The 12,500-nt window shown below is 42.5% G+C and overlaps 1 long non-coding RNA gene across 1 annotated transcript in view; it reads left to right on the top strand.

Moving 5' to 3' along the window:
• The window catches only part of LOC123499797, a 30,141-nt gene extending 28,554 nt beyond the window's left edge, over positions 1-1,587 (top strand). The window contains exon 3 of the long non-coding RNA XR_006673109.1: positions 1,546-1,587. This is a non-coding gene — a long non-coding RNA (uncharacterized LOC123499797). The remainder of the gene's footprint in view (positions 1-1,545) is intronic.
• The last annotated feature ends 10,913 nt before the right edge of the window (positions 1,588-12,500 follow it).

Below are 12,500 nucleotides of genomic sequence, written 5' to 3' on the forward strand. Positions count from 1 at the left end.
TCCTCGGCCTTTCTCAAGATATTTTCCTTCCTTTTGAATGTTATTTCCATCAGATTTTCCTTTCGCCGTTCGCTCAAAGTCAGATATTGGTGCCTTGCAAACACACGAGTATCCTTCAGTTATTTGTACTTTGCAATATCCCTCTGTATAACTCCCATCCCTGTATCTCACTCTTTTTTCGTTCCCCTTCGATCTTCACTTGTTTATTTCACTAAGTACTTTATTAATCCCTTCAGTGCTATGACGCATTTTCATATTCATTCTGGTTACTCTATGGCGATTTTATACAGCTTCAGAAACTCGTGCGGGTGATTAAAGTAGTGAAGACTCTAGCCGTTAATCTTCTGACCTCCATTGGCCCTTCCTAATGTAAATAAAATCGTCTAATCATACCCAAAAACTCATGGTAAAAATGCGTCCCAGTATTGCATCTATCCATCCTTGAAGTACTTTTGTTTATTTAGTTCACGTCACGATCTGTGCATGTCTTCCACCAGCAGAGTAGTATGTCAGTCATTTCTTTCCTCTCTCATATCACACGTCCATTAATCGTCCTTGTAGTGTGTTGATGGTACACTTGCAAGTTCAGATCACACCGGAGCCATCTCTCTCCCGTGCTAAGTGGCGGCTGTGTGAGTGTATTGTTGTGTATGTGGTGTAGTGTAGTGCTGTGTAGTGTAGCCCAGTATAATGTATAGGCTCGTATTCTTAAACACTTCTGCGCTTAATCTTCACTATTTCAAAGGGTTATATTTAGATTTACACGAGTTTTTAAGGTGTTTTTTGCGTTTCTAGAGGCAGAGTGACAAGATTTCTATATTATTAACTGGAGAGATACTTGAAAACCCCGCTAATCATCTCTGTGGCCTTGGAAAACAATCGTGGTGAGAGAGCAGAGCGTTTCTGAATACTGAACATAGTGCAGCCAAGCCAACGAGACGAGGAGAAAGTAAGAAGTGAGTTGTTGTTTGTCAGGTGAGGTTAAATCAAGTACGCTGGTTTGTTTGGTTTGGTCAGATTGACGTTAGGTTAGCTTAGGTTACGGTTAGCTTAGGTTAAGTTACGTTTGAGTCAGTTCGTCTTCTATAAAGGGGAGCATAGATTTAACCCCTTCAATACTGGGACACATTTTTTTACCTTGAGATTTGTGTACAATTAGACCATTTTATTGACATTAGGAAGAGTAGGGAGATCAGAAGGTTAATGGCCACAGTCTCCACTATTTTAATCCCCTACATGAGTTTCTGAAGCTGTATAAAATCACCAATTAGTAGCCAGAATGAATATGGAAATGCGTCGTGGTACTGAAAAGAGTAAGGCTGCAGTGTTACGGTGAAGCAAGGTTAGGCAGTGTGGAGTGTGTCGCTTGCTATCCTTTGTTATCTATTCTTTCATGGATGGATCTTTGTGGCATTTAAAGGCGTAGTACCTTACGTGGCAGCCATCTGGTGTCAGGAATCGTAAACACATATCCTTTGGTGTTTGTGTGTATGTGCGTGTGTGTGTGTGTGTTTCAGTGTTTGATCTGCTGCAGTCTCTGACGAGACAGCCAGACGTTACCCTACGGAACGAGCTCAGAGCTCATTATTTCCGATCTTCGGATAGGCCTGAGACCAGGCACACACCACACACCGGGACAACAAGGTCACAACTCCTCGATTTACATCCCGTACCTACTCACTGCTAGGTGAACAGGGGCTACACGTGAAAGGAGACACACCCAAATATCTCCACCCGGCCGGGGAATCGAACCCCGGTCATCTGGCTTGTGAAGCCAGCGCTCTAACCACCGTGTGTGTGTGTGTGTGTGTGTGTGTGTGTGTGTGTGTCTATGTCTAGAGAGAGAGAGAGAGAGAGAGAGAGAGAGAGAGAGAGAGAGAGAGAGGGACGGGGACTGAGGGATGATACCGAGATGGAGAGAAAGAAGGAAAAACAATGCGAAGGAGGAAAAGAAAAGAGGGAAGCGGACGAACATGAAGAGAGAGAGAGAGAGAGAGAGAGAGAGAGAGAGAGAGAGAGAGAGAGAGAGAGATAATAGGAAATGACTGTGATTTAGAGATTCGAGAGAGAGAGAGAGAGAGGCACCATGTTTTCCCTAACGGCAAAGATCTTTACCTGGGCCATTAACGACACTAATTACCTCTCTCTCTCTCTCTCTCTCTCTCTCTCTCTCTCTCTCTCTCTCTCTCTCTCTTTTTTTACGTATTTTTAACTCCGAGTCATTTCCTTTCTCTCTCTCTCTCTTCTTCTTTCTTCTTCTTCTTCTTCTTCTTCTTGACATTCTTGATTAATTCTCCACATCCTCCTTTCCTCCTTCTTAATTTTGTTCTTTCTATCTTTCCTTACCAGAATACTCTCTCTCTCTCTCTCTCTCTCTCTCTCTCTCTCTCTCTCTCTCTCTCTCTCTCTCTCTCTCTCATACCACATCTTCCCTCTCTTTCTCTCTGTGTTCCTTCCCTTGACTTCCATCCTCCTCCTCCTCCTCCTCCTCCTCCTCCTCCTCCTGATTCATTCTCCGATTTCCTACTCTCCCTCCCTCGCCATGTCAATTACTAGTGTGCCATCCCCTTACTTACTCCCATCCTTCCCTCTCTCTCTCCCCTCATCCTCCCCTCACTCTCCCCTCACCCTCCCCTCACTCTCCCCTCACTGTCCCTCCCTACTCAGTCTTTCACCAGAGGACAAAGAGGAGTCTCACCATCTCTTCTCGCGTGTAGATGGGCGGAGGTGTGGGTGATAGTGGATGAGAGTGGGTGAGGGGTGGGTGGGCGTGGGTGGGTGCGTGTGGATTGGGTGTTGGGGTGAGGGAGGGTGATAGAATGGGGGTACAAGATAAACATTGTGTGTGGGGCTCAGAGAGAGAGAGAGAGAGAGAGAGAGAGAGAGAGAGAGGGGGGGTGACTTGCACAACACACTGGCACTGAAAGGGAAATGTGTTCTCTCTCTCGTCTTGCTGTGAAGGGAAGAAATTGGCACCTAATTGTCTGAGAGAGTAGAGTTGTTTGTTTGTTTGTTTGTGTGTGTGTGTGTGTGTGTGTGTGTGTGTGTGTGTGTGTGTGTGTGTGTGTGTGTGTGTGTGTGTGTGTGGTTGTTCGTTATTGTTTGTTGTTATCATTCTTGTCATCGTTACTACCACAACCACTGCTACTGCTATTTCTACTACAGCAACAACAACAACAACAACAACAACAACAACAACAACAACAACAACTACTACTACTACTACTACTACTACTACTACTACCGGACTATAGAGATAATTCATTAAGCTATTGAGTTAAATAGGAAATACCACCACCACCACCACCACCACCACCACCACCAAGAGACTATGATCCTTATTCAGAAACGCTTTGCTCTCTCACCACAACTATTTTCCAAGCCCACAGAGATGTTTAGCGTGGTCTTCAAGAGTGTTTCTCCAGCTAATAATAGAAATCTTATCACTCTCCCTCTAGAACTGTAAAAAAACACCTTTAAAAACTCGTGTCAATATTAACAAAGCCTTCTGAAATAGTGGAGGTGAAGGACAAAACACGAGCCTGTAGTCCACCAATCCAGCGGGCGAGGCAGGAGAGGGAGAGAGTGCGTGGGGGACTGACTGACTTGGTGTGTTATGTTACATCCGCTGGCCGGGCTGTGTTCTGGATAACACTGCCAATGGTTCGTTTCCTCTTGTCAACGTGTTCATAATCTTTACTCCGTTCCTTGTGTCGTTATATGAATGGTGTTACCTTTCGCTGTTATTGTTGTTATTGTTATTATTGTTATTATTATTATTATTTTTTTTTATTGTTGTTATTATTATTATTTCTTCTATTTATTATTTATTTTGTTGTCATTGTACTGCTTCGTTTTTTCTTGTTTTTTTTTTGTTCTTATGTGTTCTTCTTCTTATTATTATTATTAGTAATAGTAGTAGTAGTAGTAGTAGTAGTAGTAGTAATAGTAATAGTAGTAGTAGTAGTAGTAGTAGTAGTAGTAGTAGTTTTAGAGTGATTTTTCTCTTTTTTCTGGTTTTCTTTTTTTTTTTAGTCTTTTATTTCTATTCATGTTTTCCTTGTGTTTTATTTTGTTAATTTCTTTTGCTGACATTTTAGTGTTTCTCACGTTCACTTCATGGTTGTCTTTTTTTTTTTTATAATTTTGAAGTCGTTTTTTTTTCCTACATTCTTTTTTATTTATTTTTTTTTTACGTAGGGAAGAGGGCCAGCCAAGGGCAAAAAATAGAAAGTAAAAAAAGGCCCACTTGAGCGCTGGCTCTCCAAAGGGTACAAAAAGTGCCAAAACCGTCAGCCAGAATTACGGGAGCAAATGCCTCGATACCTCTCTCTTAAAAGAAGACAAGTTGCAGGAATTCGGAAATACAGATGCAGGGAGGGAGTTCCAGAGTTTACCAGTGAAAGGGATGAATGATTGAGCGTACTGGTTAACTCTTGCATTAGAGAGTTGGACAGAATAGGAATGAGAGGAAGAAGAAAGCCTTGTGCAGCGTGCCCGCAGGAGGAGGGGAGGCATGCAGTTAGCAAGATCAGTAGAACAGTTACCATGAAAATAGCGATAAAATATAGAAAGGGATGCAACATTTCGGCGGTGAGAAAGAGACTGAAGACAGTTAGTCAGAGGAGGGAGTTGATGAGACGAAGAGCTTTCGATTCCACCCTATCAAGCAAAGCTGTGTGACTGGAACCCCCCCAAACATGCGAAGAGTACTCCATACAGGGACGGATAAGGCCCTTATACAGAGTAAGCAGTTGGAGGGGCGAGAAAAACTGTCGGAGACGCCTCAGAACACCTAACTTCATAGAAGCTGTTTTAGCAAGAGATGAGATGTGAAGTTTCCAGTTAAGATTATGAGCAAAGGACAGACCGAGGATATTCATTGTGGAAGAGGAGACAGTTGAGTGTCATTGAAGAAGAGGGATAGTTGTCTGGAAGGTTGTGTCGAGTTGATAGATGGAGGAATTGAGTTTTGAGGCATTGAAAACTACTAGATTTTCTCTGCCCCAATCGGAAATCTTAGAAAGATCGGAAGTCAGGCGTTCCGTGGCGTCCCCGCGTGATCTGTTGATTTCCTGAAGGGTTGGACGTCTCTGAAAGAACGTGGAAAGATGTAGGGTGGTATCATCAGCGTAGGAGTGGATAGGGCAAGAAGTTTGGTTAAGAAGGTCATTAATGAATAATAGAAAGAGAGTGGGTGACAGGACAGAACCCTGAGGAACACCACTATTAATAGGTTTAGGAGAAGAACAGTAGCCGTCTACCACAGCAGCAATAGAGCGGTCGGAAAGGAAACTTGAGATAAAGTTGCAGAGAGAAGGATAGAAGCCGTAGGAGGGCAGTTTTGAAATCAAAGCTTTATGCCAGACTCTATCAAAAGCTTTTGATATGTCTAACGCAACAGCAAAAGTTTCACCGAAATCTCTAAAGAGGATGACCAAGACTCAGTAAGGAAAGCCAGAAGATCACCAGTAGAGCGACCTTGACGGAAGCCATACTGGCGATCAGACAGAAGATTGTGAAGTGACAGATGTTTGAGAATCTTCCTATTCAGGATAGATTCAAAAACTTTAGACAAGCAAGAGATTAAAGCTATAGGACGGTAGTTTGAGGGGTTAGAACGGTCACCCTTTTTAGGAACAGGCTGAATGTAGGCGAACTTCCAGCAGGAAGGAAAGGTAGAAGTCGATAGACAAAGTTGGAAGAGTTTGGCCAGGCAAGGTGCAAGCACAGAAGCACAGTTTTTGAGAACAATAGGAGGGACCCCATCAGGTCCATAAGCCTTCCGAGGGTTTAGGCCAGCAAGGGCATGGAAAACATCATTACGAAGAATTTTGATTGTAGACATGAAATAGTCAGAGGGAGGAGGAGAGGAGGACAAGCCCAGAATCGTCCAAGGTGGAGTTGTGAGCAAAGGTTTGAGAAAAGAGTTCAGCTTTAGAGACAGAAGAGATGGCAGTGGTGCCATCAGGATGAAATAAAGGAGGAAAGATGAAGAAGTGAAGTTATTTGAGATGTTTTGGCTAGATGCCAGAAGTCACGAGGAGAGTTTGAGTTTGAAAGATTTTGACATTTCCTATTTATGAAAGAGTGTTTGGCAAGTTGAAGAACAGACTTGGCATGATTCCGGGCAGAGATATAAAGTGCATGAGATTCAGGAGATGGAAGGCTCAAGTACCTTTTGTGGGCAACCTCTCTATCATGTATAGCACGAGAACAGGCTGAGTTAAACCAAGGTTTAGAAGGTTTAGGTTGAGAAAAGAATGAGGAATGTACGCCTCCATGCCAGATACTAACACCTCTGTTATGCGTTCAGCACAAAGAGATGGGTCTCTGACACGGAAGCAATAATCATTCCAGGAAAATCAGCATAATACCTCCTCAGGTCCCCCAACTGGCAGAGGCAAAACGCCAGAGGCACCTTCGCTTTGGGGATCCTGCGGAGGATTGGAAAAATAGGACAAGATACAGAAATGAGATTGTGATCGGAGGAGCCCAACGGAGATGAAAGGGTGACAGCATAAGCAGAAGGGTTAGAGGTGAGGAAGAGATCAAGAATGTTGTGCGTGTCTCCAAGACGGTCAGGAATACGAGTAGGGTGTTGCACCAGTTTCTCTAGGTCATGGAAGATAACAAAGTTGAAGGCTAGTTCACCAGGGTGGTCAGTGAAGGGAGAGGAAAGCCAAAGCTGGTGGTGAACATTGAAATCTCCAAGAATGGAAAACTCAGCGAAAGGGTAGAGGGACAGAATGTGCTCCACTTTAGAAGTTAAGTAGTCGAATAAATTACTATAGTCAGAAGAGTTAGGGAGAGAGATAAACAGCACAGATGAATTTAGTTTGAGAGTGACTGTTAAGTCGTAGCCAGATGGTGGAAAATTCGGAAGACTCAAGAGCGTGGGCACGAGAGCAAGTTAAGTCGTTGCGTACATAGACGCAACATCCAGCTTTGGAATGAAAATGAGAATAGAGAAAGTAGGAGGGAACAGAGAAGGGGCTACTGTCAGTTGCCTCAGACAGCTGTGTTTCGGTGAGGAAAAGAAGATGAGGTTTAGTAGAGGAGAGGTGGTGCTCCACAGACTGAAAATTAGATCTAAGACCGCGAATGTTGCAGAAGTTTATGTAGAAAAAGTTGAGGGAGGTGTCAAGACATTTGTGGTCATCAACAGGAGGTGTTTTTGTACTTCATTAATTTACTCTCTTATTTGCTTTTCTCATTTATTTATTCTTCTCTACAATTTTCTTCTTTATTTTCCTTCCTTTTATGATAATTGTTAGCTTTCTTTTTTTATTTATTTATTTTTTTCATTTATTGTTACGAATTGTTATTGCCTTTTTATATTTTCATGTATTCGCTTATTCCATTTATTAATCTCTCTCTCTCTCTCTCTCTCTCTCTCTCTCTCTCTCTCTCTCTCTCTCTCTCTCTCTCTCTCTCTCTCTCTCTCTCAGTCTCTGTGTCTCTGTTCTTTAGTGTTTGTGTGTGTGTGTGTGTATGTGTGTGTGTGTGTGTGTGTGTGTCCTAGCTAATATTGTCATTTCTATTATTGTCCTCTCCTTCCGGTCTGTTTGCTTATCAGACTCACACACACACACACACACACACACACACACACACACACACACACACACACACACACACACACACATGAGAAAGCGTGTGTGTCAGTATCCTGACTTATCGATCTTCTTTCAGCTGCTTGATTATTCTCTCTCTCTCTCTCTCTCTCTCTCTCTCTCTCTCTCTCTCTCTCTCTCTCTCTCTCTCTCTCTCTCTCTCTCTCTCTCTCTTTCTCTCTTTTGTAGTTGCTTTTAATCTATTCCTGTACTAAAGCATATCCTCCTCCTTCTTCTTTTCATTCTCATTATTATTATTATTATTATTATTATTATTATTATTATTATCATCATTATTATTATTATTATCATTAGTAGTATTGTTGTTGTTGTTGTTATTATTATTTTTTTTATCATTCTTAACGACTTAAAAACTTGGCTCACTTCTTTCCTCCGTATTTTCTTTTACAACTTCTAAAATCCTGACTCTTATTCTATTATTCTCTTTAATTTCTTTTATTATTTTTTTTTATCGACGAAATGACAGGAATTTTACACTTTTCTTTCTCTCTCCTCGTTTGGCATTCTTATTTGCAACACGTGACATTGAATTGCAGTGCACGATATGACCTTGACACGCGGGTGTTTTACCTGTTGCTTTCCTTTACCTGCGTCTGACGTCACGCCCCGCAACACATGCCAACATTGCGTCACTCCATCTGGTCCTCACTCACACACGCCCTGTCGAGTTAACCTTTCCCTCTTCACTCGCAATATACAAAGAACGACAATCTGTGAGCGTCGTGCTACACCTTTTCCTCGACAAGGTTATTTTGTTCAGTCTTTCCTCACAGTGTTTGAATCATTTCTTTAACCTTGGTTCACTGCCTGACCTTCCCCTTGACCTTTGACCCCACTGAGTTGCTCCTCCCCTCATCCTTACTCTGGTCTTGATGCAACGCTTCTTATTTTACTAACCTCTTCTTAACCTTACTTCAGACGTCAACTTAAAATGTCTAACTTCATCTCTAACTTCCTTCCTCCACCTCCTCTTCCCTTTCCTCATCGCTTTCCTGGTGCTTCTGCTACGTTTCTGACTTTCATTAACTTCTTCAGTACCATGGCGTGTTTTCATATCTATTCTTCCTAATATTTGGCGATTTTATGCTGCTTCAGTAACTTGTATGGGGAATAAAATAGTGGAGGTTCCGTCATTAAGCTTCTGACCTCCATAGACCCTTCTTAATATAAGTAAAATCGTCTAATCACACCCCAAAACTCTTCGTAAAAATGTATTTCAATATTGAAGAGGTTAACGAGTCTTAAGCCTTATTTCAGATCTTATTAATCTCTCTTTAACTCTCTTGTATCTCTGCATTCCTTCCTCCATCCTTAACGGTGTTCAGGCCGCAACGCTTCTCACTTTATTAATATCGTTTATACCTTGATTCAAACCTCTACTTATTTCTCATTAACTTTATCTCTTATTTTTTGGCCTTCCCTCATTACCCTGGTCTTGCTTCAACGCTTCATACTTCACTAGACTCTTACTTTTAAGCTTCATTTATTCAGTCTACTCGATTCTTCTATGCCTTCTTTCAGTCAATTAGTCACACTCATTAGGAACGTTTCTCCTTTCGCTGCATCCATAAACCTTATCTTCTCTCTCTCTCTCTCTCTCTCTCTCTCTCTCTCTCTCTCTGCCATGTCCAAACCACCTCAGTCTTGCCTCGCTTTCTTTGTCCCTAAACTGACGTATTGTGCCTTTAATATGTCCTCCCTGAAGTATTTCATATCTCTTAACACTTATTTTAGCCCTAACATGTCGCCTCTAACCTTGCTAAGCCTCTTCTAACTCCCTAGTCTTACACATATCGTTACTTTGCGTTTAAGGCCTTACTAAGTAACTCGCTCACTTAGACAAGCTTGTAGGACTGTAGCACTCATTTAGAAACTCGTAGGGATGGTTGTTCCTTGCAGACTGTGGGTGGAGGAGCTACGGTTTTACTTGATAATCCGACCTTGTGTTTGTTATTCCTAAAACGCTCTGAGTTGTAACATTGCACACACACTTTCACTTTACTCGAATGTTCTGCGCAATCTTAAGTCCACTGATCTGCTTAGAGTCTCCTTGCAAAGCCTGAGTGATTCTTTGCAGATTAGAAGATGTAAGATTCAGAGGGGGAGAAAAATACAGTGAACTATATTGGTAGTGAGTGGAAGTGTTGCTTGCTTCCCGGCTGCGTTGGAAGGAAAAACACTGAAATATATTGAAAACGAGTGAAAACGTTACCAGACTAGACCACAATTGTAGGAAAGAAAAAAAGGAAAAAGAAAAAATAACTTGTGAGTGAATGAGGGAAAATATTCCTAGATTTCTGACCACGAGTGTACAAGGGGGCGAGAGATCAGGAGGTCAAGAGAGGGAAGGGGTGTCATGAGCCAGGCTGGGGAGGCAGAGTGGGTGGGTATCGGTACTCAAGTCTCGTAAGGAGTGGGTTTCTACTACAGGGGCGCAGTGATGATGACGGGTTGGCTCAGAGGTTAATATGACGCGCCTTACTCGTGATTCGTCAAGGGTCGCGATTTGAGGGTCAGTGGTCGTGTCAGAGCTAAAAGAAGAAGAAGAAGAAAAAGAACAGAAATGGTGGGAGGGAAAGAAGAGAGTCTGTATTATGTTGTTTCCGGGGTCATATCTTAGTAAATTCTAATTCTGGGTTGTGGTTTGGTTACTTGGTTGTTGTTGTAGTCAAGGATGTTAAGAGTGAGATGAGAAGGGTTTTTTATTAAAGGTTTGACTTTTTCTGAAGGAGAAATGATATTTGTGTCTGTTTTGCTGTTTGTTCTCGTTTCCTTTGTGTAGTGTTTCTCATTGCCTTGTTATCGTTTGTCCGTTAGTCAGCCAGTCAATCCGTCAAGCATTTAGTCATTTAGCTAGTTAATCAGCCAGCCATTCAGTTAGTCAGACAGCTAGTTAAACAGTCAGCCAGTCAATCCGTCAAGCGTTTAGTGATTTAGTTAGTCAATCAGTCAGCCATTCAGTTAGTCAGACAGCTAGTTAATCAGTCAGTCAGTCAGATATTTAGTTATTCAGCCAGTTAATCTGTTAGTCAATTAGTCAGTCAGTCAAGCAAGCAGTCATCTAGTTAGTCAGCCAGTCAGTTATTTAGACAACCGTGGAGTCAGTAAGTCACAGAGCTTATCAGTTAGTCAATCAGCCAGTTAATCACTCAAGCAGGTAGGCAGTCAGTCACTCAGGCTATGTCTATGGCTATGACTGACTGACTAAGACTGACCGGGAGAAAGTATTTTATATCTGTCAATATACAGTCCTTTAAAATATTTTGTACTTTTCTCCCTCTTGACATATTCCTTTGTTCCTCCTCCTCCTCCTCCTCTTCTTCTTCCTCCTCCTCCTCTTCCTCTTCCTTTTCCTCTTCTTCTTCCTCTTCCTCCTCCTCCTTCTCCTTCTCCTCCTCTTCTCCTTCTTCTTCTTCTTCTTTTTTTTCTTCTTCTTCTTCTTCTTCTTCTTCTTCTTCCTCCTCCTCCTCCTCCTCCTCCTCCTCCTCCTCCTCCTCCTCCTCCTCCTCCTCCCTCCTTTGCGTTCCCAACAGGTGTTCGTGAAATGTGTGTGTGTGTGTGTGTGTGTGTGTGTGTGTGTGTGTGTGTGTGTGTGTGTGTGTGTGTGTGTGTGTGTGTCGTTGTAAGAATGATTGACTTGTTCATGGAGTGAGTTACATTTTCTCCTTCTCATTCTTACATGCATTCACTTTCTTCTTTCCCTTTTATTTTCTCTTCTCTTCTCCTTTTCTTTCCTTTCTGAGTTCTATTTCATTCTCCCCTCTCGTTCATCATTTTCCTTCCCTCCTTCTTCCTCCTTTGCCTTCCTTTTCTTAATATCTCTACTTTATGTAATTACTAAGTTTTTTTTATATTTACTTTTCTTATTTCCTCTTTCCCTCCTTTTTCTTTCTTACTCTTTCTCTCTCTCTCTCTCTCTCTTTCTTTCTTTGTCTTTCTTTCTTTCCTTCCTTCCTTCCTTCCTTCCTTCCTTCGCTTTCATGATTTCTTATTTCTACTTTTCTATAATATTCTTTTCCTTCTTCCTTTCTACCCTACATTTTTTTATGGCTCTCTCTCTCTCTCTCTCTCTCTCTCTCTCTCTCTCTCTCTCTCTCTCTCTCTCTCTCTCTCTCTCTCATTCACACTTCTCTTTTCTTCCATATCTCTCCCTCTTCCCTCTCCCTATCTCCCTCCCCACCCCTCCCTCCCTCCCTCCCTCCTCTCACCACGACCTTTAATTAATCAAACGATTATCAGTAATTAAGATCATTTGTTACTCTAATTATATTCTGCTGGTCTGATTATTACTCTCTCTCTCTCTCTCTCTCTCTCTCTCTCTCTCTCTCTCTCTCTCTCTCTATTTCTATTTCTATTCGTACCTCACCACTACTCTCTCTCCTTCCCTTCAGTTCCTCCTCTTTTTCTCTTCCTTCCTCCTCCTCCCTTCCTCCTCCTCCTCCTCCTCCTCCTCCTCCTCCTCCTCCTCCTCCTCCGCCCCCCTGTTCCGGCAAAGAGGTAAATGCTACTAGATTGTAATTGGTGAGTGTGCGTGAGAGAGAGAGAGAGAGAGAGAGAGAGAGAGAGAGAGAGAGAGAGAGAGAGAGAGAGAGAGAGAGAGACGAACCTATCATCTTTAACACTTTGGGCGACGAGCCAACACCCACCTCTGCGATTTTGACGGAGAGAGAGAGAGAGAGAGAGAGAGAGAGAGAGAGAGAGAGAGAGAGAGAGAGAGAGCACACACAAAGCATATATCTTATCCTTCCATCACATTGTTAAACGTCTCACTTGTAACTCCTCCTCCATCCTCCTCCTCCTCCTCCTCCTCCTCCTCCCGCTCGTCTCTTCTCTGCCCTTTAACTTTCTTTTCTCCTCCTCCGT

The sequence above is a fragment of the Portunus trituberculatus genome, chromosome 50 (assembly GCF_017591435.1).
Source record: "Portunus trituberculatus isolate SZX2019 chromosome 50, ASM1759143v1, whole genome shotgun sequence".
Taxonomy (NCBI): Eukaryota; Metazoa; Arthropoda; class Malacostraca; order Decapoda; family Portunidae; genus Portunus; species Portunus trituberculatus.